General features: G+C 53.2%; 1 protein-coding gene across 1 annotated transcript in view; it reads left to right on the plus strand.

The window, feature by feature from the left end:
- The first annotated feature begins 1,160 nt into the window (after positions 1–1,160).
- The window catches only part of PTER (phosphotriesterase related), a 58,709-nt gene continuing 34,292 nt past the window's right edge, over positions 1,161–25,577 (plus strand). The window contains exon 1 of the mRNA XM_037837643.1: positions 1,161–1,234. The gene's annotated coding sequence lies outside the window, so the exon portion shown is untranslated. The remainder of the gene's footprint in view (positions 1,235–25,577) is intronic.

A 25,577-nucleotide genomic window follows, 5' to 3' on the forward strand; every position in this document is an offset into this window, starting at 1 on the left:
TTCACCCAGCCACCACCCTCCAGATTTTCTCTCCGACCAGCGGCCTTCCCCAATAACTTCTCTCTAATATAGGAACACACCCCTTCACCTCCCTTACACGTGCTCATCCACTTCTCCTCCCGACGGCCCGGCCCGGCCCTGGCCTTGAGCGAGGCGCTGACCCCCGGCCTCCTCCTACCAGGCAGGCGGTTGTAAAAATTGCACACGACCCCCTGTCTGGGTACCTGGGGGGCCGGGCATGAAGCCCCCCGAGTGGGCCCCAGGAACCGTCACGGCCCGCGTCGTCTGAGGGGGCCTCCCCTGCGAGCTTCGCTCTCTCGGAACTCAGGGCAGACGGAGCCGGGCTCGGGCAGGGCCGCGGGGCTCTGGGGTGGCGCGCCGCGGCCCCTCCCTTGTCTGCAGGCGCCTCCCAGGGCGCCCGGAGCGGCCTCAGCACCCCCACCCCGAGCAGGAGGCGTCCGGGAGGGCGACCAGGTCCCGGGGGCTCTGACCGGTCACCGCGGGGAAAGCCAGAGGCTCCAGCCTCCCAGGAGCCCGGGTCCGGGCAGCGCCGCCGGCTGTCCCGGGAGGGTCTAGGCCCCCCTCGCGGCTCGGCCTCAGGAAAGGGAGAGGAGAACCCCCTTCCCGGCCGGGCCGCCACGGGAGAACCCGGAGCAGAGGAGGGAGACCCCGGACTGCCGCGCCCACCCGCAGCTGCAGCGGGAGGGGCGGGAGGGGGGGCGCCGGGGGCGGGGCCGGGGAAAGGGGCGCGGCCCGGGGCTGGGAAGGGGCGGGGCCGGGGTCGCGGGGCGGGGCGGGGCCGGGGTCGCGGGGCGGGGCCGGGGTCGCGGAGGCGGGGAGGGGCGGGGCCGGGGTCGCGGAGGCGGGGCGGGGCGGGGCCGGGGTCGCGGGGCGGGGCGGAGTCGCGGGGCGGGGCCGGGGTCGCGGGGCGGGGCGGGGCCGGGGTCGCGGGGCGGGGCCGGGGTCGCGGAAGCGGGGCGGGGCCGGGGTCGCGGGTCGGGTCGGGTCGCGGGGCGGGGCCGGGGTCGCGGGGGCGGGGCGGGTCGCGGGGGCGGGGCGGGTCGCGGGGGCGGGGCCGGGGTCGCGGGGCGGGGCGGGTTGCGGGGCGGGGCCGGGGTCGCGGGGGCGGGGCGGGGCGGGTCGCGGGGCGGGGCCGGGCCCTGAGGAAGGGGCGGGTCGCGGGGCGCCGTCCGGGTCTGCAGGGAGCGCGGCGGCGCGGGCCGAGCGGAGCCGGGTAGGAGGCGGGGGCGGGGGCGCTGGGGTCCCGGACGCGGCCGGCGCCTCTGAAGCCCGGGGCCGCTGGGGGTTCCCCGCTGCGCCGTTGGCGGTTCGTGGCGGAAGTGTCGGGTCGTCGTCGGGGGCCGGGCGGGGGCGGGGGCGTCCACTCCACCCGCGGATCTTAGTGGGGGGCTGTGCGGGGCCGGGGGTGCGGCGCCCGCCCACGCCCGCTCCCCTCTAACCAGCCGGGCTTGCCGCGCGCTTGGCGAGGCGGGCGGTTCCTCCATTCCGGCCACCCCCCGCGCGCCCGCGTGCGCCGAGCTCCCGGCCTGCAGGCAGCTTCGTCCCGCGCGCCCGAGGACCCGAAGGGGCATTTGCAGACAGGAGCTCAAGTCACCCGGAAGGCTCGCATCGGGGCCTTGTAGGGTGGGTGGCGGGAAGACAGGCCGAGGACTGTCGCGCCCACGTTTAGGGGCAAGCAGATGTCCTCAAGTAACCTCAGAAAGAGCCGGCCTTCAGGTGCGAACCTGAGTGCACGCTGCCAAGGAAGGGACGGCACAAGCGGGCTGAGTGCGCCCGAGTCACCGAGAAATAGCAAACTGAGCTGCAAGGCCGGAGGGCCACTTTTCTGAGGTCCCAGAATTGCAGCTCTGGGAGCACAGGTTCGGGAGGCAACCCAAAGCATGTCCTGTCTTGGCACGTCCAGGCGAGGGTGTTTACAGGAAAAGAGGATTGGACAAGTGGTTTGTGGTCTGTGGGTATGTGGAGTGCTCCAACTGTCCTTCACGTTAGTTAACTGAGTTTTCTGGTGGCTTTGCACACTGGGGCAGTTTGTGATCTCTGGCTGAGCCCTGCCTAAGAGTCACCTCCAGGATGGCCTTCTGACTCCATTGGAAATTTCTTAGTCATCAAAACTCTGTTTTCTTTTATTTCTTTTAACAATAGCAAGATGTCCTCAATTTTAGAAAAGATAATTCCAACACAAAGTTCACCAAGTACTACTCTATGAAATTGTGTTTTCCTTTATGAAAGTTGCGTGCTTATTTATTGTTATGCTAGTTACTAAAATATGTGTGAATAGCCAACTACATTTTATTTCCATGCCTTAATTTTAGAATCAAATTAGGGATGCCCCAGCTTTTTTTTTTTTTTTTTTTTTTTTGCATTTAATAAAAATCACCAGGCTTTCTTCATCTTCCCAGCCCTTGAGGTATTAGGAGTTACAGAGGGCTCAGGCCTGTGTCCCGGAGGAAAGCCAGCCAGGGGCTGCGATGTCGGGGCCCAGTGGACAGCGCCCAGTTTCAGTTCTGGCTCTGAGACTTTGCACTCACCACGTAGATCTTTTCTAGGCATGTCAAGGTCATTGCTCTGCAGGTCTCTACCAGATATAGAAATATATGGATTTAGGAAAATAAGATACTGATTTCCTTATTTAATAACATTTTGTCACATTGGTGTTAAAACTGCACGGTTGTGAGGGACGTGCCTGTGTGTGTCAGAAGATGGGGCGTCCGGTTGCAGATGGAGAAGAAATTCACCAAGTAGATTAGCCAGTAACAGTTGGTAAACAGGGTCTGTGATGAAAAAGGGGTGGGGGCCCTTTGGATTCGCAGTCAAGCGGGGCCTCACAGATGCCTTCTGAGGGAGGATGAGAAGAGAAGGACCTCACCTCTTCCCTGTCTGGATGGGAACCTGCAAAGGAGGCAGGAAAGGGCCTTCTGGAAACTGCCCGGAGGTTTTCGTGGCTGGAGCCTGGGTGGTGGGCTCCAGCGGTTGCAGAAGTGGGCAGGGCAGGCCGGGCAGGGCGGCCTGGTGGGGTCTCTGGATTATAACTGGAGGCACCGGGCGCCTGGAAGGGTAGTGGGCCAGGGGCTGATGTGAAGAGGCCTGTGACAAAGCCCAAGCAACAGGTGAGGGGTGCTCGGGACTCGGGGCTCCCTGGTGGTGGTGGAGCCACAGGTGGGTTTTCCAAACACCCATCAGCAGGGGCCTTTGTGGCCACGCAGCTTAAAAACCCAGCACTCCCCGCCCTCCTGCTCGCTTTGCTTTCCTCCAAGCACGTCTTCTCTGAGGACGGGCTCCATCCTTTTCTTGTAAACTCTTGTTTACTCTGCCATAAGTGCTTGCGTGCTGGCGTCCCACTCTTTCCCCAGTGCCTTGCACAAAGCAGGCTCTTGATAAATATCAGTGTAGGGATGGTTGGGTCAGTATCTTGGCTTTTGCGTCCACAGAACTTGCTGATGACTTGGATCTGGTGGTGAGAGAAAAGGGGAAATCGAGGATGATTCTTTGTTGGAAAACTGGGTAGATGTCCACGACCATTAGTAAGAGTGGGAGACTGGGGAGAGGGACAAATAGGGTCTGTGGTTTGTGGATTGCTCGTCACCCTGAAATTTAGCAGATGAGCACAACAGATGATTGTCACAGATTCTGTGGGTCTGGCTTTGGGGGGTGTGGCTGGCTGGTGCTCTGGCTCGGGGTCTCGGGCTGCGGGAGCTGTGGGTGGTCTCAGGGCTGATGGGGGCTGCAGGACCCTCCCCCTAGGGCCACTCACGAAGGGCTTCACTCAGAGGGAGTGGTCCGAGGGGCAGGAGCCAGAGGGGAGCCACAGATCCCTATAACCGAATCTCAGGTGGAGCCACCACCTGTCTAGGGGGGAAGGAGGAGGGGGCTGCACAGGGGGACAGCGCATGGGAGGGGCTGTGCCAAGTCCCAGTGCAAGTGTCACGTGGGCTGTTGGCTGCACCCCACTGTGGTTGCAGGAGAAATCTGGCACAGGTTTTGGGAGTCATTGCCATGCCTCGTGGGGCCGTTGCGAATGCACAGGGGTCCCCAGGGAGGGGCCGGGCCCTGAGGAGCCACCTGTGGAGGTTGATGGGGGAGCGGTCAGCTCAGGAGTGGCCGCCGGCTGGTGCATCCTGGGGTGACCTCCCTGACAGATTTCACTGGACCAGTTTCCCCTTCCCTGCGAGGGGCAGAAAGTACTTTGCTAGAGCTGAAGTGGAAAGAATCTCCGAGGAAATGGAGCTGAGCACAGTCTGAGTGGGTAGTTCGACTCTGATGCAGACGGAGAAGAGAACAGGCGATCCAGCCGCCGTAGCGTGTGGGCTGCTGGCAGCTTGCAGGACGCCTGGGCTCGTCTGGAGGCTCAGCGCCCGGCCTCCTCAAGTCTGTCGCGTTGGGGGCCTGCTAGTGGGCAGTCACATGGCCGTCTGTCCCCCCAGGCCCGTCCTCTGTGCAGAAGTCCTAGGCTCACAAGGACTCCCGTCTTATGGACCGAGGCCCACCCTGACTCGGTTGGGCCACATCTTCCAGGGCCTGCCAGGGCTTCAAGCTATTACAAATCTGGAAGCAAAGAGGGTGGGGGGGCGAGGGTCCTGGGAGGAATCTGCATTCTTGCCAGTCAGCTACCTCAACGTCTCCCAAAGCAGGTTCATCTGGGAAAACAGTCTCCTCAGACGGAGGTAGAAGGGCTGCTTCCTGGGGAGGCCCTTACAGGTTTACCTGGCAAAGGAGACTCAGTGGAATCTGGGGGTTCCATGTCCCTGCTTCATTGTAGTCTGCATATATGCCCGCCCCCTCTTCAAGTCCCAGGACCCCAGTCCTTCCCAGCCAAGGCCCTCACTCTAACAGCAGGCACCCCACAGGGTTGGGGATTCAATATACACTGTAACTCAGCTACTGCACTTGTTTTCAGAAATCTCAACTCTTCAGCTACAAGAAACAAGTGTTTCTTTCAGGGCCCCCGTGAAAACTTTTGTGTTGTTCATGAGGAACTTGAGCTGGGAATGTGCAGTCCTGAGCTCATCCTTTCCTTTCACAACTTTATCCAGCATATTTAGGAACAACCAGCTGCCCTCATTATACTTTTTAGCTTGACAAAAATATGCAGAACTGTCAAACACACTGTCACCCATAGCCTTCCCTCTCATAAGCATTCGAGTAGCAGTACACATGGTGATATGTTGTGTATCTCTATTGCCAGCTCACGCCATGCACTCTCAGTGCCCTCTTGATCATAGGAAATAGAGTCATTGGTGCCTCTGAATCTAGATTAGAGAACCAATTCCAAAAACCCCAGAACCAGTTCAGAAATCTCATCCTTAAGATTCTGTTTCTCAAGACCCCTCCCAGTACTAGATCTGTGTTTGTATCTATAAAGAGATTTATTATAAGGAATTGGCTCATGCAGCCATGGGACTGGCAAGTCCAAACTCCATGGGGCGGGCCGCAAACTGGAAACTCTGGTGAAGGTCGTGTTGAAGTGCTTTGTCTGAATTCCCCAGGGGAAGTTGGCTGGCTAGAAATTCCAGCAGGAGCCAATACTGAAGGTGAGGCAGAACTCCTTCTTCTGACCTTTGAAACCCTCGGTTATAGCTTTTAAATCCTCTGACTGAACGAGGAGACTCTGCATGTTACTGAAAGCAGCCTCCTTTGTTGATTGTAGATGCAATCAACTGATTGTAGATGCAAATCCCATATACAAAGTGCCCTCAGTTAACATTCATACAAGTGCTTGGCCAAACAACTGGACACTGTAACCTAGCCAAGATGACACATGACATTAACCATCACCTAGACAGAAGATTTAGTCTCAAAAAGCATACACCTTTGAGCTTAGTGCCATGAATTTAGCCCTCCTTGTCTGAGACTTGTGATTATAATAAGTAGAGGACTCCCAGGTAAGGCTTTGGGAGGTTGCTTTGGAGAGTAAGCTTGAAGGAATGGTGCACTGCATTGCAGAGGAAGAGCTGCTGACCTTGGAAAACATCCTCCTTTGCTCCTGTAGGTGCTGAACTATGACTACATGAAGCATCTTCTTCCTCAGGTGTCTGAGAAACCCAGTGGACCATACCAAGGCCGAGAATTCCTGATTAAGCTCCATCCTGCTTAGTCACGCTGGAATTTGATGTAAATAGGAGGCATTGAATAGTGGTCGAATCTCTTTCTGTTGGTTTTAGCTGCTCGCTGTGTGTATCGTCAGGCGCTGCTTTCTCCGAATGAGACTTTATAACAGAAGCCTTCCCGTTCACTGACGACTGGTCCCAGCTGGCACAAACTGGCCGTGTGGTTCTGACTCTCTTTCGAAAGTCGGGTCTGCTCAAGCTGACACCTCTGCACACCTGCTGGTGGGTCTCTGGTGTTGTCCATGATGCTTCAGCCGATGAAATGTGAGAGGACACGAGTCACTTCCCGGTGGGAGCCTAAAGAGCCAATGAGAGATGTGCCACTATCTTTCCCTCGGCACAGTGGCTGCCGGCTCTCGGATGTACTGCTCTCCCCGTGGGGTCGTGGAATGTGGACAGTGAGCAGAGCCCCCCGCCACCCCGTGCTAGGTGTCCCATGAGCTGGAAACAAGTGTTTGTTGTGCTGGGACCCCGGTTTGGGGATTCATTGTTACTGCAGCATAACCCAGACGATGCTGACTAATGCACTCTGGCACGGTCTGAGCCACCTGCACCCAGGGATCCCCGGCTCTTGCTTATAGACACTCCAGGACCCCCTGGTGGAAGGTGCTGTCAGATGCTGTTGCCATGGTGACAGAGCAGGGGCCCTCATCCCGGAGCCTCCAGTCGAGCTGCAGAAATGGCATCTGACGGTTCAAGTACACTCTGCAGGGCAGCAGGTGCTCACGTGCAAAGTTCACAAAGACTCAGCATCCAAAGGGGTAGGGATTCAGCTTCTCCTTTTATGCTGAAAGTCACGATTTCCGTGTTTTAAATTTTCAGGGCCTTTCCCAGTTTTCCAACAAAGGAATGACCATGGATGAGCTAGCTAGTGAGAGATGTCTCCTGAAATAGTTATTCATAGATGCACTTCAGCAAGTATTTTGTTGCCAAAGGACATTAGAAGGGAATCCATACTTACTATCGACTGACTTATTTTCACACAGCTTCTGGAAGTGTTTACAAGTGGGTTCCAGCCATCTTCCTTGAGATCTGGGGGTATGGGCCAGGCCTGTGTGGGGTCTCCAGGTTCTGGGGTGACGGGGGCCGCTCTTCTACTCTGACTTAACCCGGAGAGAGTCAGGGATCTGGGCTTTGGGCAGAGCTGCTGCTTTCTTAGGGTGCTGGCTGCAAACCCAGGCTCCCTGGAGGTGAGCCATCAGAGATCCCCCGGCTCTTGCTCAGACGAGTGACAGGACTGCCCCAGCCCACGTGGGTGCAGCAGGGTCCCCGCTGGCAGCGCAGAGTAGCTGAGCCTTGACAGTCTCACGAATAGCCCGCTGCCAATTCTGGCCCTGGCTTTGCATATTAAATTCTGTTTTCAGAGCGTAGTTCTTAGTTCTTAATCACCTCTGTCCCCACCCCCACCCCTGCTGAATTCACTGAGCTAATCAGCCTTTTGTTTTTCTCTCCGCTCCTCACTGGGAGGGAGGGGTGTTCTCACAGTAAACACTGAGTCTTCACAGAAACTGTTAAAATAGTAATTATTAGTCCTTTTCTCTAAATCCAGAGCAATAACAGCTTATCTTGCAGCAGCTTAATTGGGTAGTAATTTGGCGTTTGAAAAGCTCTTTGAAGAGAATATTGGTAAATATTGTTGTTAATTTAATGCTCTTGTGTGTAGTTGAAAGTCCATTGTGATCACGAAATCCTCACTATTATTGCATACCAACAAAGATTTCTATCTTGATATTGCTTACTATTTTCAAAATTAGATATGCATTGGTTTTTAAAATATTTTAAGTCTCTTATAAATTCTCCGAGTTATCGCATGCTTGTACCCTCACATTTCCACTGGCCTCACCTGCCAGTTCCTTATATACTCAGGAGTTAGATGTCCTTGGCCTTGCTTTCTGCGAGTTTGGAGGAAGTCTAAAGCCCGACCCCCTCCCATTGCTGGGCTCCTGGATACTCTGTGTGTGGTTTCTGCTTGACTTCTCAATGTGCTGTCCCCTTACACCTTGGCAGATAATTGAAATAATGATTCATTTCATCTGAGTTCCGATCCCTGAGCTATCACTTGATTGTCACCAAAATTTGTTACATTTGTGAGTTGCGCGTGCCCGCCCGGCCCTTCTGACAGGCTGTGTGCTGGCTGTGCAGACCCCAGCCCCTGGGGTGGTGACAGCCACGCTGCAGCTTGGAGTAGACCCCCCACATACACACACACACACTGGGCTACAGTAGCAATGGTCTCTGTTTGGAAACCCCCTGTTCGGAGTTATTTTCCTTGATTACCAAATTTGAGTAGCCAGATGGTGACCGCAGATCCTAGGAGAGTCACTAAGGTCAGCTGAGCTTGAGTTGGGACTAAAACTTTGAGGTAAAAATGGAAGCAGCATCACTGGATGACTCTTACCCAGTTTGCTGAGCAGTTATTGTGCAACAATGTACATAATCAAGTATCCCTTGCTGTCTGAACTGTAACCATCCAAATATTTGCGGTAACTGCTTCCAGAGAGTTAATCCAAAATCTCCTGTCTGAATCAAAACCGCACTGGGAGTGGCCCGCGTCTTTGCGCCCCCCAGCAGGCTCCGGCCCCTGTGCGTTCCCGTCCCGAGTAAGCAGGTGAGATGGTGTAAGGAGCTGCCCCGGGAATGGTGCAGCCGGGAGGCCGGGACAGCCCTTCCGCTGAGGGACGGGGAGAGCTGCGGGAGCGCGGGGACTAGGGGGAAAACGGTGTTGGTTCTGGAACCCGTTCAGTGTTCCTTCAGAATAGCACACCCGGTTTTTTTTTTTTTTTAATCCTGAAACAATACCTCATGTGGTGAACCGACAGCCAGACATCCTTCCAGGGTCTGTCCACGCTGTGTACGTCGGTGATATTTGGCCATTGGTTGGGGGTTTTGAGTGAACGTGACATTAATGTTCCCTTTCCAAATTGTTTCAAATTGGAATTTATTGTTGCCACTGGGTGACGGATACATAGGGGTTCTCAAAACTAGAATTAAATTGTGTATTATTTACTATAACGGCATGCAATATTATATATTGTATAATAGTATGTTACATGTAGTAAAGCAGTTCAGTAGAAGAAAAGTAACTTTAAAAAGGAGCCTGAGACCCGCAGCCGGTGTACATTAACTGTCCGGAGCCGTCGCCCCGAAGCAGACCGCTCTCCCGCGGCCCGCCAGCCCGTCCCGCGCACCCCTACCCTGCCACGGGGGTCCTAGCCTGGGTTCTGGGTGCCCTTTTACTGCATTCGGGCTGGGCCCCCCTCGGCCTCCAGGGCACAGCACCCCGCGGGTCCGGCCTCCCCAGGCCCGGGCTGCCACCTCCGCGCTCCCCCAGGGCAGAGGGGGCTTCCCCGTGGGTGTGTGGCGGGACCGCAGCCCCTCTCCACGCCGCCCGCCTTCCCCCAGCTCCCGGGCCGGGGGTCCCCGCTGTCGCTGCCCACGGGGCTGCAGACAGGGCCGCCCACCTCTCTGTGGCGCCTTCCTCCTCCCAGGCATATCTCCCCACTTTTAGTCCTTCGCTGTGTTGGGAAGAAGTAGAAAGATTTCAGCCTAAGGGTTCCAAGTTTAAAATGATCTGTATAATTCCATATATTCCCATTTGTCTGTTCAATTTCTTTTAATTTATACATTTATAATATATAAAAGAACACTTATGGTTTCTAGCATTAAAGGACATTGCTTCTACTTATTCTTGCTACGGTGAAGTCTAAAGGATTAATTTATAAATTCCTTTGCGTTTTGATAGACCAGGTAAAGATTGTGAAAGAATTTTTATGTGCAATTTTCATTGTGCGTTATGTATAGACACTGTAGTTTTTTCTGTACCTGATTACCTTTATTTTATTTCTGAGTTGTAATACCTTGATGTTCTGGTTTGCTAACACTGCTGGAATGCAGAATACCAGAAATGGATGGGTTTTAGAAAGGGGGTTTATTTGGTTACACAGTTACAGTCTTAAGTCCATCAACACAGGGTACCTTCACTGGAGAAAGGCCATTGGCATCCTGACACCTCTGTCAGCCTTGAAGGCACGTGGCTGGCATCTGCTCTGGGGCTCTGGTTTCAATGTGGTCTTTTCCAAAATGTCTAAGCATCAGCATCAGCAAAACTCTGCTTTCAACAGCCGTCTCCAAAATGTCTCTCTCAGCTCCTCTGAGCTCCTTCTGTCTGGCCTCTTTTAGGACTCCAGTGATTTAATTAAGACCCTGAATGGGCGGGGCCACACCTCCATGGAAGTAATCCCATCAAAGGTATTACCCACAGTTGGGTGGGTCATATCTCCATGGAAACAGCCTGGTCCAAAGATTCCAGCCTAATCAACACTAATGCGTCTGCCCCAAAAGATTGCACCAAAGAACATCTGTTAGTAACAAGCTGTCATGTGCGCTAAGTTGACAGAACAGTAAATTGTGGCTTAAGGGTCAGAGGGTCATCTGCCCTGAGGGGCGTCAGGAAAAGAAGAAGGGGTGATGTCGTGGCTCCTTGGGGTGCTCGGCCTGGTTTTGGGCTGCACCTGGATGCCCTTCATTATGGACGAAGGGATCAGCTGATGGGGAAGAGGCATGGTCAGTGGAGGTTGTGGAAAGCCCCCCGTGTAGAATCACAGCGCTCTGGAGGTCGCCTAGTTCAGCTCCTTTGTTTTATAAATGAGAAAACGGAGGCCCCAGACGAGGTGGTTTATTGGAAGACATGTCACCTCTGACATTTGCACGGTTGGCGAAGTCCAGGCTTTTCCTCCTCTTGGGGTATATAAGTGATTTGAACGTAACAGCAGGATGTGACCCCACGTGTCCATTCTTCCATTTTTTGAAATATAGTAAATGAACATTAATTTTTGATGGCACTTGAGAGACTTTTATAGTTATTGACCATTTTTTTATCAAATAAAAGATTAACCTATTGAACATTATCAGGAAAAAATTCTGTTGCCTTTAAGATACACCTGAATGAGAGAGTGACACGGGTGTTCTAAGCAGCGTTAATATACATTTTACGTAATAAACGTAGTTCAGTTATTGTGGCACATGCACTTGAATTGACCTTCCGGGGTCTTGATTTGTAATCTGTGATCACGTCTGATATCAGAGTAAATACTAGTAAGTGCCAACAATCAATAGGCTGTACATACTTATCCATACTAATTCACAATTAAAAATGTGTGAGGATGAGTTTTTGTGGCACCCGGGCCAAGAAGGGACGATTCTTTTCTGAGCTGCGGAAGCCAGGACTCAGGCAGGAGCAGGCAAGCAGCTCCAGAGAGAGTCCACCCAGGAGGTTAAAAATAACTCCTAGGGCAGGACAGCTGTTTTGTTTATGTAACAGGTCCGTGCCTCTCTGTTGCAGTTACAGGGTGGGGGTTACTGCTCTATGGAACCGGCCCAGCCTGGCTCTGCGGCCTCCCAAGCTCCCCCCAGTGGGACCAGCAGCTGGACAGCGCCCCGGCCAGTGCAGCCTGGTGGACCAGGCTCGTGTCCCCAGCCCGGTGATGGCCGCCCACAACTCCGAACCCTGGGCCTGCCCAGTCCTGGGCCCGGTGGATGCCCGTCGGTGCCGCGCCTGCAGCCCCCGCCTGTGTGAGCCGCGATCAACACTCTCACGCCGTGGTGGTGGTGGGGGGGTGTGGGGGGCTGCTCTCCGGGCCGGGTCTGACGCCCCGGACCTCTGCTGGTCTCCTGGCAATGACCAGCAAGGCCGCGCCCCCGCCGGCAGCTGCAGGGCTGGCCGGGTCCCCTGCCCACGCCTTGGCGGCGGCCCTCCACCCCAGTCGGGGGTTCCCGGACCCCGCAGGCCCCTGGCTGCACCCCGGCTGCCCCATTGGTTGATGATTAAAGACCTAAAGCCTGGCTGCTCGCGGGTCCCCACGCGGTGCCAGTGAGAGCAGAGTGCCCCGGTGGCCACAGAAAGGAAGTGATTTTTCTCTCCGTGCCAGGTGAAGTGCGCTCTCGACCTGGACGAAGGTTAGCTGGTGACGTCGGGCCTTGCCGGCTTTTCCTTCTGTACCTCAGAGGGGCTGACCCAGTTCCCTGCTGTGTGAGCTCCGAGCGAAGGGAAGCAGAAATGAGCGGCACCGCCGCCTGCCCCGTGGGAAGCGCGGCCGGTGGGGGTTGCGGGGCCCTGGCTGCAGACCCCGGCCCTCTGGGGACGCGGAGGCGCGGGGCCCGGCCTCCTCTGTCCCCAGCCCCCGCCACAGCGTCGCGGCTCCATCCCAGTTAATCCGGGGCTGAAGCACAGCGCGCCGAGACGATTGCTCCGGAGAGCCGGGCGGCTCAGCCCAACGCGCCCCCAGCTCGCGGTGATTGCGCGGGGCCCGGGCGACGGTGATCATAGCGCAGCCGCGCGCCCCTCCGCGGGGACCGCCTTATGGAGCCTTTACGACAAGAGCTTATAATGACAGGATATCTTGGACGCACTTCCTTCATATGAACACTAAAAGCTAATTGGAATGCAAGTGGAATATCCATTAAATAGTAATTAAATACTGAAAGCAGTGCTTGTGTAAATTTAAGACGGAGACACACTTCAGAAATTAAAACTGCTGGAGAAACCAGACAAGGCTGCCTAGAAGGGGCGGGAATCCGCTGCGCCCTCCCCGGAGCTAAGAGGCCGCCTGGCCCCAGGAACTAAAACGGGAGCGGGACGCGGGGACCCTGGGTCGGATCCCACAGCTGTCGGTCCCAGCACAGCCTTCTGGACTGCGTGTGATCGCCCCTTACCTCCCTCAACACGAGAGGCTAAAACAAATTATGTTTTTTTCATTAAAAGTAACTCTTTTATATTCAACAAAATTAATCCATATCCAAAATCAGACAAAAGAGTTGAGCACAGTGGGAAATAAAGGAAGAAATTTAAGAAAATTCTTCCCCTGGAGAGAACCTGTAAGAGCACCTCGGGATTTCCTTTCCGACTGCTCTCTATGCATAGAACACAAATGCTCCTCAAAAGCTTGCATCGCACAGTACTCTTAAAACCTACTCATCGATCCATCCTGTCCCTTCCACTTGCAAGATCTAGTGCTTATCCAAGGGAACCAGCTGATAAGTCTTTGGTTGTTCTGTGAAGGTCAAGACAGGTTTACACGTCCCCTGGAAGACTCTGGCTGTTAGGCATCAGTATCCAGCAGCTCCAGGCTCCTCACGGTTCGGCCGCCGGGCCCTGCAGCCCGTGCTCCCGACTCCCTCGGCCGGGCCGCGTCCTTGGTTCCCGGCTGCGCGCTGAGGGACGAGCGCTGCCTTTGAGAAGCGGTGGGCTCCTGTGTGTGGCTTCGGTAGCCGTGAGGGTGGAGGACGGGATAGCACTAAGTGGGATCTTGACTAAGGACACTGAGGAGCGGTGACCTTGCCGGATGACACCTGCCCTGGCCTGTAGGTGCCGAGAGGCCCCAGTAGCTGACCACGGCTCCATCCCAGTTCCCGCTAGGAGGGTGGTCGTCCCCTGACACGGCAGTGAAAGCGAGTTTTCCAGTTAAGTACTTAGTTAGGGCTTGAATATGCTGTATGCCTTAGAGCCGTTTCTGTCACCACTCACCGCAGCAGCCCAGTTAGGAGGCTGAGCCTTGGACAGCAGCACTGGAAGAGAGAGGCGCAGTGTCCAGTCACAGGCGACCCATCATCTGCCCGCGGGGGGCCGGAACCCCACCTCCTGGTCTTTGGTCCTTGCCACTGCTTTGAATGGGGCCCCCAACTCATGGGGAATGGGGCACCCCAACTCGTGGGGACCAGGGTGGGTGCTGCCTCCTGACTCATGGGGAATGGGGTGGGTGCTGCCCCCCAGCTCGTGGAGACCGGGGTGACTCAATGAGACATTCATTATGAATATCTGCAGAGTTTAATGAAAAGAGCATGGACTGACAGCCGGGAGGCCGACTCACATCCAGGACCCTCTGACCTTCACAAGGTCAAGAGTTTGGGTTTCACATGTGAAAACGAAGGCAGCGTCCTGCCAGCTCAAAAGCACTGAGATCAACTAGTATTTAACATTCATTGAAATTTATATATTTTAATTAAAAATATTGAACATTTTATTAATGATTACTTTAAAACCATTCATCTAAGTTCAAAACCATGTCTTCTTTAGATGGCATTTGATGATTCAACAGGTTTTAGCAGTGGATTTGTAATTTGACTTAAAATGTCTTTCTTTCTTTAGGGAATGTATTAAAATTATTAAAGTTGCAGATATGAGTCTAATCCAAAAAAGAGATTGCTACTGGGGTCCTTGGGATACCTGCGATATTGTTACAGGACAGTTAGAACTCCAGTGAAAGGAAACTCGTATGTGCAAATCTGTGCAAATATAGAGAGTTGTGTTGAATAGTATCTAAAATCTATGACTTTCCATGAATTCTTGGGAAGCAGACTATAGCAATAATTATAGCAAATTAATATATAGTCCAAGACAAACCTTTCTAAATCAATTGTATTGAAGGTTATTGTGATGGGGGAAATATATATAAGCAAGGAAACTCACTTTATATTTAGATGCACATTTGTGTCTAGGGATTAATTTAAATATTCTTATTTGACAGTAGGCAATTTCTCTGGTTTTGTGGGGCTTTTCTCTAGAGGACTTAGAGGTCCATTAGAGCTCTTTTTGAGCCAGCTCAGAGATGGGGAAAGAGCCACTTTTGCTCGAGCACACACATAGCTGTTTCAGATTTCCCTGGTCCCCCGATGGTAGATGCACATTTGGGAGTTGGAGGAGCCTCCTGTGCATGCAGGCTGCACACTGCTCTCTCCCCAGAGGCTTCTGGCCAGTGCGGTGGTGCCCAGGTCACCTGGCCTTCCCTCCTGGCCCCTCCGCTTAGACATGAGGGCCACAGACTCCTAGGATGGTTCACTTTGTTTCCTCGTTTCTGTGATAATCGAAGCCACCAGCCAACTCCTCATCATCGCGTGCTGCCCGAGGATTTCTTCATCTGCACGGGTTGCTGTAAGACTTTGGAGGTAGCAGGTCGCTTATGTTTCTTAGGAAATGTTTTCACACTAGGGTCTCTGGTTCCAGAAGGGCCCCCACTGGGCTGTACTGTGCGGCTTCAGGGCTGAGGGGCCGAGGGGCTGTGAGCTGGTCACCTGGTTTTGTTCGCCTCCCTTTATAGGGAGCGCACTTGGTTTGGGAATGGGCCCCCGTGATAGCTGTGTGCCCATCGATTTCTGAGAGTCTGACTTAGGGTCTTTGTCCTGGGGGTGGGGCCAGAGTCAGGACTTGCTCAGAGTTTTCTAGTCTTTCCAGCTGTTTTCCAACTAACCATCCCTTCTCTGAATGTGAGCTCCTTAGGAGCAGCTGAGGGAACCGGGGGTGCCGGGCACCAGCCGGGAGAGAGCTCAGCCAGGCCCCTGGCCCCACGCAGCGGCACATCGGGGTGAACGAGGCCGTGCCCCTGTCCTGGCTCTTTCACCAGAGAAGGAGCATGTGGCTTCTCTGGCAAACGCTTCAGGTGTTAGCTCTAGGGCAGTCGCCTTTGAAAGCAGCAGCCTCCAGCCGCGGCCTTCGTGCTATTTTTTTTTTATTATTCATTTTATTGAGATATATTCACATACCACGCAAGCTACAAAACAAATCATACTTTTATTGTTCACCGTACCATTACATAGTTGTACATTCATCACCAAACTGAATCCCCGACACCCTATTTACCACACACACAAAAATAACCAGAATAATAATTAAAGTGAAAAGGAGCAACTAAAGTAAAAAAGAACATGGGCGCCCTTGTCTGTTTGTTTGTTTCCTTTCCACTCATCCATCCACAAACTAGACAAACGGAGTGTGATCCCTATGGCCCCCCCAATCCCACTGTCCCCCTCATAAGCCACATTATATACAATTGTCTTCAAGATTCATAGGTCTGGGTTGTAGTTTGATAGTTTCAGGTATCTACCACCAGCTACCCCAATTCTTTAGAACCTAAAAAGGGTTGTCTATATTGTGCATAGAGTGCCCCCAGAGTGACCTCTCGGCTCCTTTTGGAATCTCTCTGCCACTGAAGCTTATTTCATTTCCTTTCACATCCCCCTTTTGGTCAAGAAGATGTTCTCCATCCCACGATGCCGGGTCTGCATTCCTCCCCAGGAGTCATATTCCACATTGCCAGGGAGATTCACTCCCCTGGGAGTCTGATCCTATGCAGGTGGAAGGGCAGTGATGCGGGACACTGATTACGTGCTTCAACTTGGCGGGCCTGGGCTGGGGGACCTGATCAGCCCCTGGGGAGGGTGGTGGGCACGGGCGACAGCGCCCTCCGCAGCCCCCCGGGCCTGGGAAAGTGAGGCCGGAGGCAGGCCCATTTCCTCACCCAAAATAACACTGTTAGGGGAGGCTTGCCGGAGGGAACCGCCTTTTCCCCACCCCCTTATCTTGTCCGGAGACTCCCCATTGCCAGTGCAACTCCCATTACCACCAGTGCGCGTACATTGTTGCCAGACACCGTTACCGGAGCAACTCTCGCCCCTTTTCAATCAACCTCCGCGCCCTCTCAGAACCAATCCAAGCCTTTAACCCTCTACAGCTACCCCGCCCTCTAACCGCCCGATATAAGCTTGTACTCTCCCCTAATAAAGCTCTCTCTCTTGGCTTCTTCACCCTAAAAGAACCGTGTCCCGCCTTTTCCTTTCTCGCCGCCCTCCATACTTTGCACGCCACCCTCGCCGGGGACCTGGCCAAGTCCCCCGCTCGCCCTCGCCTCCGGGAAAGAGCCCCCGCCGCCGGTACCCTCCGAGCAATCCTGGGAGCCTAGGATTTAGCAACCGGCCGCCACCCCCCCCCCCAGACGAATCAACTGCGACCGCACAGTGATCCCACCTTTCAAGTCGGCTTAGCTAGAGAGAGAGGGCCACGTCTGAGCAACAAAGAGGCATTCGGGAGGAGGCTCTTAGGCACAACCATAGGGAGGCCTAGCCTCTCCTTTGCAGCAACCGTCTTCCCAAGGTAATCCTGTGGTAAGGGCTCAACCCATCAAACCACCACTCCCCTACGTCTGTGAGCAATCAGCAACCACTGAGGTGGGGAAGCCCAACAACCCCTGCATTCTCCACCATCTCAAGGGGGCTCTGCATATTTTTTTCCTTGTTTTTTTTTTTTTTTTTTTAACTTTTTTTTTTCTAAATCAACTGTATGAAAAATTAAAAAAATTAAAAAATTAAAAAACATACAATAAAAGAACATTTCAAAGAGACCATAACAAGGGAGTAAGAAAAAGACAACTAACCTAAGATAACTACTTTACTTCTAACATGTTCCTACTCTACCCCAAGAAAGTAACCTAATATAGCAACATTTCTGTGAACTTGGTCCTGCTATACCCATCAGAAATTAACAGACCATAGTCATTCCTGGGCATTCCCAGAACATTAAATTTATCCACAATAGCTTATCTGTTCTGATTTCTTGCTATTTTTAAAGCTCTCCTGGGGGCGGCGCCCACCCCCCCGCGCTCTGGAGGAGGCGGCTCTCCCCACCCTCGCGGGAGTAATAACCCGCGTCCTCGCGGCGGCTGCGAGCGGTGATAAAAGCGGATTCGTCCTGCAGCCGCCCACGCTGGGCCCCGCGGGCCCCTCGCCTGCCTCACGGCGACCCTGGGAGACGCCGTCAGCGCGCAGAGAGGAACCCTGGCGTCAGCCTGCAGGCGACTCCTGTGACGTCCCGTTATGTCCTGCAGATAGTGAGAACAGCAATCTAGAAAGCGGGTCCGTGAATTAATAGGTCCTCGTTGCATGCTGGAGAGTTTGGACTCCAATTTCTCCGAACTTTCTAATTGCTCCAAGTATTTTCCTTTAATTTTTCCCCTCAGTGAACAGCACATCTGAGAGGTCAGTAAGTACTGAAGCCATGCTGTGTTTAGTCAGCTTTTGAGACTCCCCATGTTGGCAGGAAGTGCCTTGCGCAGCCGGCGAGCATCACTCCACTCTCCGAGGCTGGAGGGGAGGAGTGGCCCAGAGAACCCCTGAGGGAAGAGGGGCCTCACTTTGGCCTCCTCTCTCCTTTCCTGGCCTCTGCGCTGCCGTTTCACCTGCCCCGTGGCCGAGCATGAGCCTCTGCAGGCTGCTGAGGGGCCTGGAGCCCTTCCATGCCCCTCCTCCGACTGCCTGCTCCTTACAGCCTCTTAGCGCCCTGTGGCCTGGATGCCACCTCCTCCAGGAAGCCTTCCCAGCCTGCCTTCTTGGTGGACGTCTTCCAGCCTCATCCTCCCGGGGCATCTGCTCTGCACCCTCTCCTAGCACTCCCTGGGCTCCACCTCCTATCCTAGGTGTCCTCTGATGCCTCACGGGCTGTGCCCACCGGCTGTGTCCTCCGGACCACCTGGCTTCTGATGCGTCTTCGTGTCCCTGGCACCTTCCCCTGCCTCCTTGCTCACTGGTGTTTGCTAGCTGATGGGCACAGGCTGGTGAAACCTCCAGGTGCTTCTGGCCCGAATTCCACTCCCTCAGGGCGGTGTGGAGACTGGGCAGAGCCCAGGCAGCCCCTCACGGCTGCACCAGCTTCCTCGAGCCTCTGCTCCTCGATCGCTGACGAACTCGGGCATCTGCAGCGCGGGGTGTGGGAACAGAGTAGTCATCGCCGGCCCACAAGCTGGTTCGAGCCGGCCTGGCATCATAGCCATGACGAGTCCTGCGGCTCAGCCACGGTGCCGAGAGCCGCGATGACCAGTCCCATGGCTTGGCCACGTTGCTGCAGGAGGCTGGGCCGTCCATCGACTGTTAACACAGCATCAGCTGAGCACAGATATGAAGACTTTCCGAGAGAGTCATGTGTGGCCTTGTGAACACGGACCCAAGACCTGTGGGGACCCTTCTAGAGACATGGTTATTTGTGCAATGGAGATTTCTGGGTTCTAGAGCTATTTGAAATTAATTTCCTGAAAAAGAAATTAGGGTGGGTGGTCCATGCATTTAAAAATTAGCCTGGGAACCATTTTCGGGTAATTCGTGCCAAGGAATCTCACTGCCTGCCACCTGCAATGATTTTACTGGGTTTTTAGCTTCCCGGTTTACAGTTGCCTTCTCTAGTTCAGAGAGGAAACATCCTCAAAGATGAAGCCACTTGCTGTTGTTTATGTGCTTATATTGCATATGCTTTCTCTTATAAATAAGGGAAAGTTGTTTTTTAATAGTCCCTGTATACACATAGCACAGGGACTCGCTGAAATGGCGCATCTCTGCCTTCCAGGAGCTCGGGGTGGAAGGAAAGCTGAAAAAAACAAACAGCCTCAACCCTGCAGCCCCAAAAGTTTGGAACAACATTTTGCATGTTTTTAAATGCTTTTTTTAAACTGCTCTGATTTAGGGAAATACTGCTATATACCATTAAGGGGGTGTGCAACATTCAGAATTATGAGTTGGCAGAAATGTATTAAGTAAACTTGTGCCAGGGGCTCTAGCCCTTTGCCTGGGTCCCTTGCTCTCGGTTGCGTCCTCTCCTTGGATCGCCCTGGTCTCCGCGTTCCGGGTCCCTCGTGTGCATTTCCTCCAGCCCAACTCCGCCGGATCCGCCCCGCAGGCGCCCAGGCCGCAGCTGCTCCAGCAGGGGCTCCCCGGTCAGGGCGCGACGAGAGCCCCGGGCAGCGGCCCCTTCCCCAGATGGCTGCGGAGCCGGTGGCAGGGAGAGCCCTTGGTAGGCAGACTCTGGCGCCGTGGAGGCGCCCCCATGTCCGAGCCCAGGGGAGGGCAGCGGGCCAGGGTGGGGCTCTGGGCGGGCCAGGGCCGTGGCCGCTCGGGATGGCTCGCCCCTCTCCCCAGGTTGGGAGGAGGGCGCAGGAGGTGCTGGGGCCTGCTGGCTGCGGAGGTTCCCCCGCGCAGGGAGCGCCCACTCCGGACACGGCGCTGGGGTCGAGGGAGAAGAGAGGACACGCAGCCAAGAGTGCGCAGGTGTGGAGCGAACCGGGTAGACCCAGAAGGATGTGGGCCACCGCGCGTCCTGGACATGCCGGGCCTCTCCACGGGCAGTTGGCAGCCGGGACGCAGCGGACCCCGAGAATTCCGTCCAGGGGCCACTGTGCGGCCGCGCAGGACCAGGGCCGCGCTTCCACCGCGGAGGACTCCGTGTGGGATCCACTCCGTGGGGGTCCCGTGGAGGACTCCGTGTGGGATCCACTCCGTGGGGGCCCCGTGGGGTCTCCGTGGGGTTCCATTCCACGGGGGGCTGCAGCTGGCGCCCCAGCTGGCAGGGCCCTGCTCAGATTCACAACCCCCGGGGCTGGGACTCTGGACGGGGCCCCCAGCTTCTCTTGGCCTCGAATAGTGTCAGCCCAGCAGCTCCTGGTGAGGCTCAGGGCGTAGGTGTGGCAGGAGCTGCCGCAGGAGCCTGGAGGAGCGGAGGGCCCCCTCCACCTGCTTGGCCATAGCTGCCTCATTTTACCCATCTTTTTGTGGCTATATCCTTATACGGTTTATCCTTACAGAGAATTTCGTTTGCTTAACCCCTTTCTTTTTCACTTACAAATAAATGAGGAACCCGACTTCACAATTCCTGACCCTTAGCTGTGAAACCTCTCCTTCAGCCTCTCCCAGCTCCCAGCTGCCTGCCGGAGGGTCACTTCAGAGCCAGGTCCCCCCGGCTGGTCAGACTGTGGAGAGAGTCTCTCAGCCTGCTGAACCTTTTTCAAAACCGAGGTGGCCTCCACGACCTCCTCAGAGTCCGGACAGCCCATCGAGGGCTCAGTCGGATGGCCTCAGTCTAATCAGAGTGGACCGTGGCCACCGAAAAGGCTTGACATTAACAACGTGAAATCTCAGGCATGCTCAGTAATCAGCAGCTCTTAGTCATGAAGAAGAATTTGAAATTGCTCCTAAGTTCATAAACCTTTGCTCGTCTGTGTGTTTTAGTTTGGGGGATTCGACATCTGTATTGTTTTACGTGTGACAGTATAGATATCTGATGGGTTGATTCTGGTACCATTGGTTTTCACTCAGATTTTTGGCTGCTTATAAATGTGATACAGAAACATAAAAAAATAGAAAATAACTTAAATCATAATGAAGGAAAAAATATTTATCTTCCCTCCTTCTACCACCAAAAGATAAAAATAACATTCTAGTATTTCTAGTCTTACATTCTGGAGTATGTATGGATAATATACTCTATATAAATTTGTCATCATCCTTAACATGCAGATTGTTTATTTTGCTGTCTACATGTTACAATAAGAGCATTTTCCTGTATCATTAAATATTCTTTGAAAACATAAGTTGAACGGTTGCATGATATTCCATCATATATGTAAACAGTCCCATATATGTCTGGCTGCTATTCTAAATAGTGCCATAATGAAATCTTTATGCACAAATATTCTTTTTCACATGTGTAAATATTTCCTTGAGACAGACTTCTAACTGTAGAATAACGCTTTTAAGACTCTGGAATCATACTGCTAAACCGCTTCTCAGGAAAGTCAGGCAGACATGCACTTCACCGTGTGCCCAAGTGCTGCTGACCCACCCACTTGAAATGGAAACCTGGCTGTTCTAAAGCCGGTATGTTTGCTTTTTCTAAAATGTACAAGAGTTCTGTCCATAAAAACATCCAGATGATGACTCGGTGTTTCCTTGTTGCCAGAGAAGCTCAGTCCCTGAAACATTGTGTCCATTTAAATATTTTACGGTTCAGCACTGACATCCTGCACCCCCTCCTCCACTACGCTTTGGGACTGCTCTGGCAGCAGTAATTCCCAATACATTGTTTAGTTATTTGGTACCTGGACATTTGGTCAGTTACTTGGAATTGGACAGTTTTCTATTGTGTCATATTCTCTGGAACGTATTGAAAAATGCATCCTCCTTTACGTTCGGTTTGCGGGATGAGAATTTTACATGTGAAGCCTCTGCTCTCTTCATCTGTCACTAAGCAGGCATCATTTAAACCAGACTGTCATATTTGGGATTTGGGATATAGTTCTACATATTAGGTGACCAATCCACTTGTAAATTTCAGCCAAAAAGAAAATTTTAATCTTGTTGGAATTTCAAAGCTATAACAAATCAAATCTTACTTTATTCATGTTGGAACAAAATTGTCGGCTCTTTTACTCATTTTTTAAGGCATGAACTAGTCACTTTCCCTCTCTCTGTTCGGTTCAGCTCCGTTTTGCAGATGCAGCCAGATGCTGTGTGTTTGTATGAGGACAGAGAGACAGGAGAGGCCTCCGCGCGTCAGCTCAGCTTCTGATGGAGACAGACCCTCTAACAGATCAATTCAGGACCATGTGTGCTGGGATTTACTACTGGATCGTGTTATTCGAACATTCGCTGAGTCCCTGGAGTCCATAGGTTACTTCAATAAGCCAAATCTATGCACTAATGAACTGACTACTCAAAAACAGTTCCCCTTCAAGTCTGTTTCCTTAACATTAGTTTCCGTTCCTGCCTAGCATTTCGACTTCCCTTTCTCAATCTCTAGCTGATTGCCTGAAATATCCAAAATGCCGTGTAGTATAACACAAATAGATTGCAAACCTTCGAGAGAGATGCAGTTTGCCAGGAACTTGATGGAAGTTGGAGAAATGCTAAAATATACACAAAGCCAAATTAGGGTGTGGCAGAGTGAGATCCTACAATAAGAGGGAAAACTGATGTACATAATCTCAGGATAAGCTCTTCAGAAAAGAATAAGGTCCATATCAACTCATTAAGAGAGGAATGAAATGAAAGGTCTTCCAAAATATGTTTGCAAAAATAACCTTTTTCTTCATTGGAAAGCAAAAGTCAAGTAAAGGATGTCATATCATCCTATTATATAATTTTGTCAAAGAATTATAACCCCCCCTTACCCTCCAAAAGAAATCCAGCACTTAAACATATTGTTTGCTCTAAGAAGTGGGACGTATTTGTAATTGCGACTTATCTTTGTAATATTTACTTTGTTTTTCCAATTTGAAATCCTAATCAAGCCTTAAAAAATGACTCATTATTCAATCTTGGCTTCCACGTACGTTGGTTATCTATTGCTGTGTAACAAACCACCCCCAAACCTACCAGCTTCAAAACAACCATTTTATCATTCCTCAGAGTTCTGTGGATTGGCTCTGCTGGGCCCATTTGGGATTGGGGCTGTGCTAGAACTTCCAAGACCGCGCCTTCGTGGGATGGCTGAGCTCAGGGGGATGTGGGGTGGCCGGGCTCGCTCTCCACGCGGATTCTCCACACGCAGCTGCTGCACAGCGTGACTTCTCCACAGCGTTACTTCTCCGCATGGCCTTCCCGACGGGGCACCCAGACTTCTTTCCTGGAAGCTCAAGTTTCCCCAAAGCACAAAAGCAGCAGCAGCCGGGTTTGGGAACATCCCTTCCACCCTTGTGTCTGAGTCTGAGGCCAGCTCAGGTTCAGCGAGGAGGGGGACAAGTACCCAAGGTCTCGGATATTGGAGGGCAGGGCACAGTGGCAGCACTGTGGAGACGAGCCAGCACAGCGCACTGAGTGCGTCACTTCGAAAGCTGGGTCATCCCAAAAGCCCAGGAAATCGTGAGTCAATGGCAGAAGTCAGTTTATTAAAAATAAATGATTATATACCCCAAGCAAAGGAATTCATTTATAGGCAAGTTAGGGCAAGTCTGATTCATGACCTTCAGCTGCCTGATGTTAGTCTTTTTAAAAAGACACGATGAGGTTCATTTGTCTAAGGATACTCAGCAAATATTTGGATACTAATTCAATTTCTGGTGTATAATAGTAATTCTGAATATTTGTATGGAGCTTTAAACTGTAAGGAGTGCTTTTAGGTGTCATCTTATTTGAAACATTTCAAGCTCTGTGCAATAGATCAGGAAGATAAATTGTCCACAGTCATAAAACGAGGATACATTGGAGCCAGGACTCCAAGACCGGGTTTCTGAAACCACCTCTCCCTCCTAGAGGTCTCTTTTAAACTTAGAAAGACTGAAATTCATCCATCCACCCATCCATTATCCATTCATCCATCCATCCATCCATCCGTCTTTCCATCCGTCCATCCCCTCTGCCTCTCATCACATGCACGTGTATGGGTTTGCACATGTATATAAAATACGCATTTACAAAGCTATTTGTAGGACAGCTTTCTTTGAAAGAAAATGATCTATAGGTCGGTAATATCCATTTCAAGTTAAAGGATGTCACAAGCACAGATGTCATCGAGCCACGTCATCCACCCCTTCACTGCACAGAGGGAAACAGGCTCAGGTCGTGGCACGTCCCACGGCCACTTAGTGGATGAGCCAGGAGCTGTCGACTCTGAACCGTGGCTTTTCCAGCTGGCCCGGCCGCCTCCAGGGGCCCAGCCTTCCCAAGACAGGTGTCTACAGGTTTAAAACATCAGTTGTGGTTTGCCAGGACTTAAAAGTAACACAAATTTCAAGATCTTTCATGACCAAACACATGAGAACCAGCGCTACATTTGCTCGAGATGCTTCCGTTTCTGGGAGATGACCTGACCTAGGATTCTGTAAAACAGAAAATTCATCTGTAAAAAGCTGAGCACTCACTTCAATGTGGGGAGGTCCTTGTGAAGAAGTTGTAACTGTTATATCCAGTAACTTGGTCTGTTTTCACTCTCTGGACTGGTGTGTTGATAGTGAAATCAGAAAGTTTACATCAGACGTTCTCACAGCCTTGAGTTGTGGAACCTTCTGAGAATGGCGAGGGCCAAGGCACGATCTCAGTTCTTCAGATTTAGAAACAAAAAGGTCAGTGATGCAGGCGGTTTTGACAGCACATCACTCTCATGACTCTAGTGTGTTCCTGTAAGCAGTGAGGGAGGCTGCCTTTGGGGTGGGGATCCTGTTCTCCCTCCCTCCCCTCCCGTCCCCTCCTCCCTTCCTCCTCACCCTCCCTCCCCTCCCTCTCCCCCGATGGGGACGTCCTCGGTGGGCTGACTGGACAGGGAGCCGACCGAGGAGCCACAGGGGGAGTCGCAGGTGCTTCCTGTGCGACCCGAGGCCGCCCGTGCTGTCCCGCTCCAGGCTTGCCCCAGAGCCCCGCCCTCTGCGTTCCCACCGGAGCCCCAAGGGTGGGGTCTGAGTGGACCCCAGGAGGGGCCCGGCAGGCCGCCCGCCGACACGTTTCTTCAGAAGCCACATGCTCTGGGCACCTTTGCCATGGCCTGCGGTGCCTGGAATCCTGAAATGCCCCCCTGCCTCCCGTCTCCCCTGGGGAGGGGGCAGCAGCAGGGAGCCCACGACTCCGACCACGAGAGCCACGGCTGGTAGACTCCGTGCAGCAGGGTGCTCATGGCACCCAGGAGTTGCTCGGTGCCCAGGGTGGGCAGGTGTCTCTGTATTCAGGCCTGGTTGACATTGAAAGCCGTAAATCCACAGGCCTTAGCTCCAGTCCATGGCGACTGTGGAGGGACGTGGACAGGGAGGGTCCGTGGCTCTGTGGCCACATCGGTGCCTCCCGTTTGCCGAAGAGATGGGCATGTTTGGACAAGCTGTGGGAATACAACACAGTTGTGAGGCTGTTTGTGCCGCACACCACAGTCAGCCTCAGGGCAGT

The sequence above is a fragment of the Choloepus didactylus genome, chromosome 5 (genome assembly GCF_015220235.1).
Source record: "Choloepus didactylus isolate mChoDid1 chromosome 5, mChoDid1.pri, whole genome shotgun sequence".
NCBI lineage: Eukaryota > Metazoa > Chordata > Mammalia > Pilosa > Megalonychidae > Choloepus > Choloepus didactylus.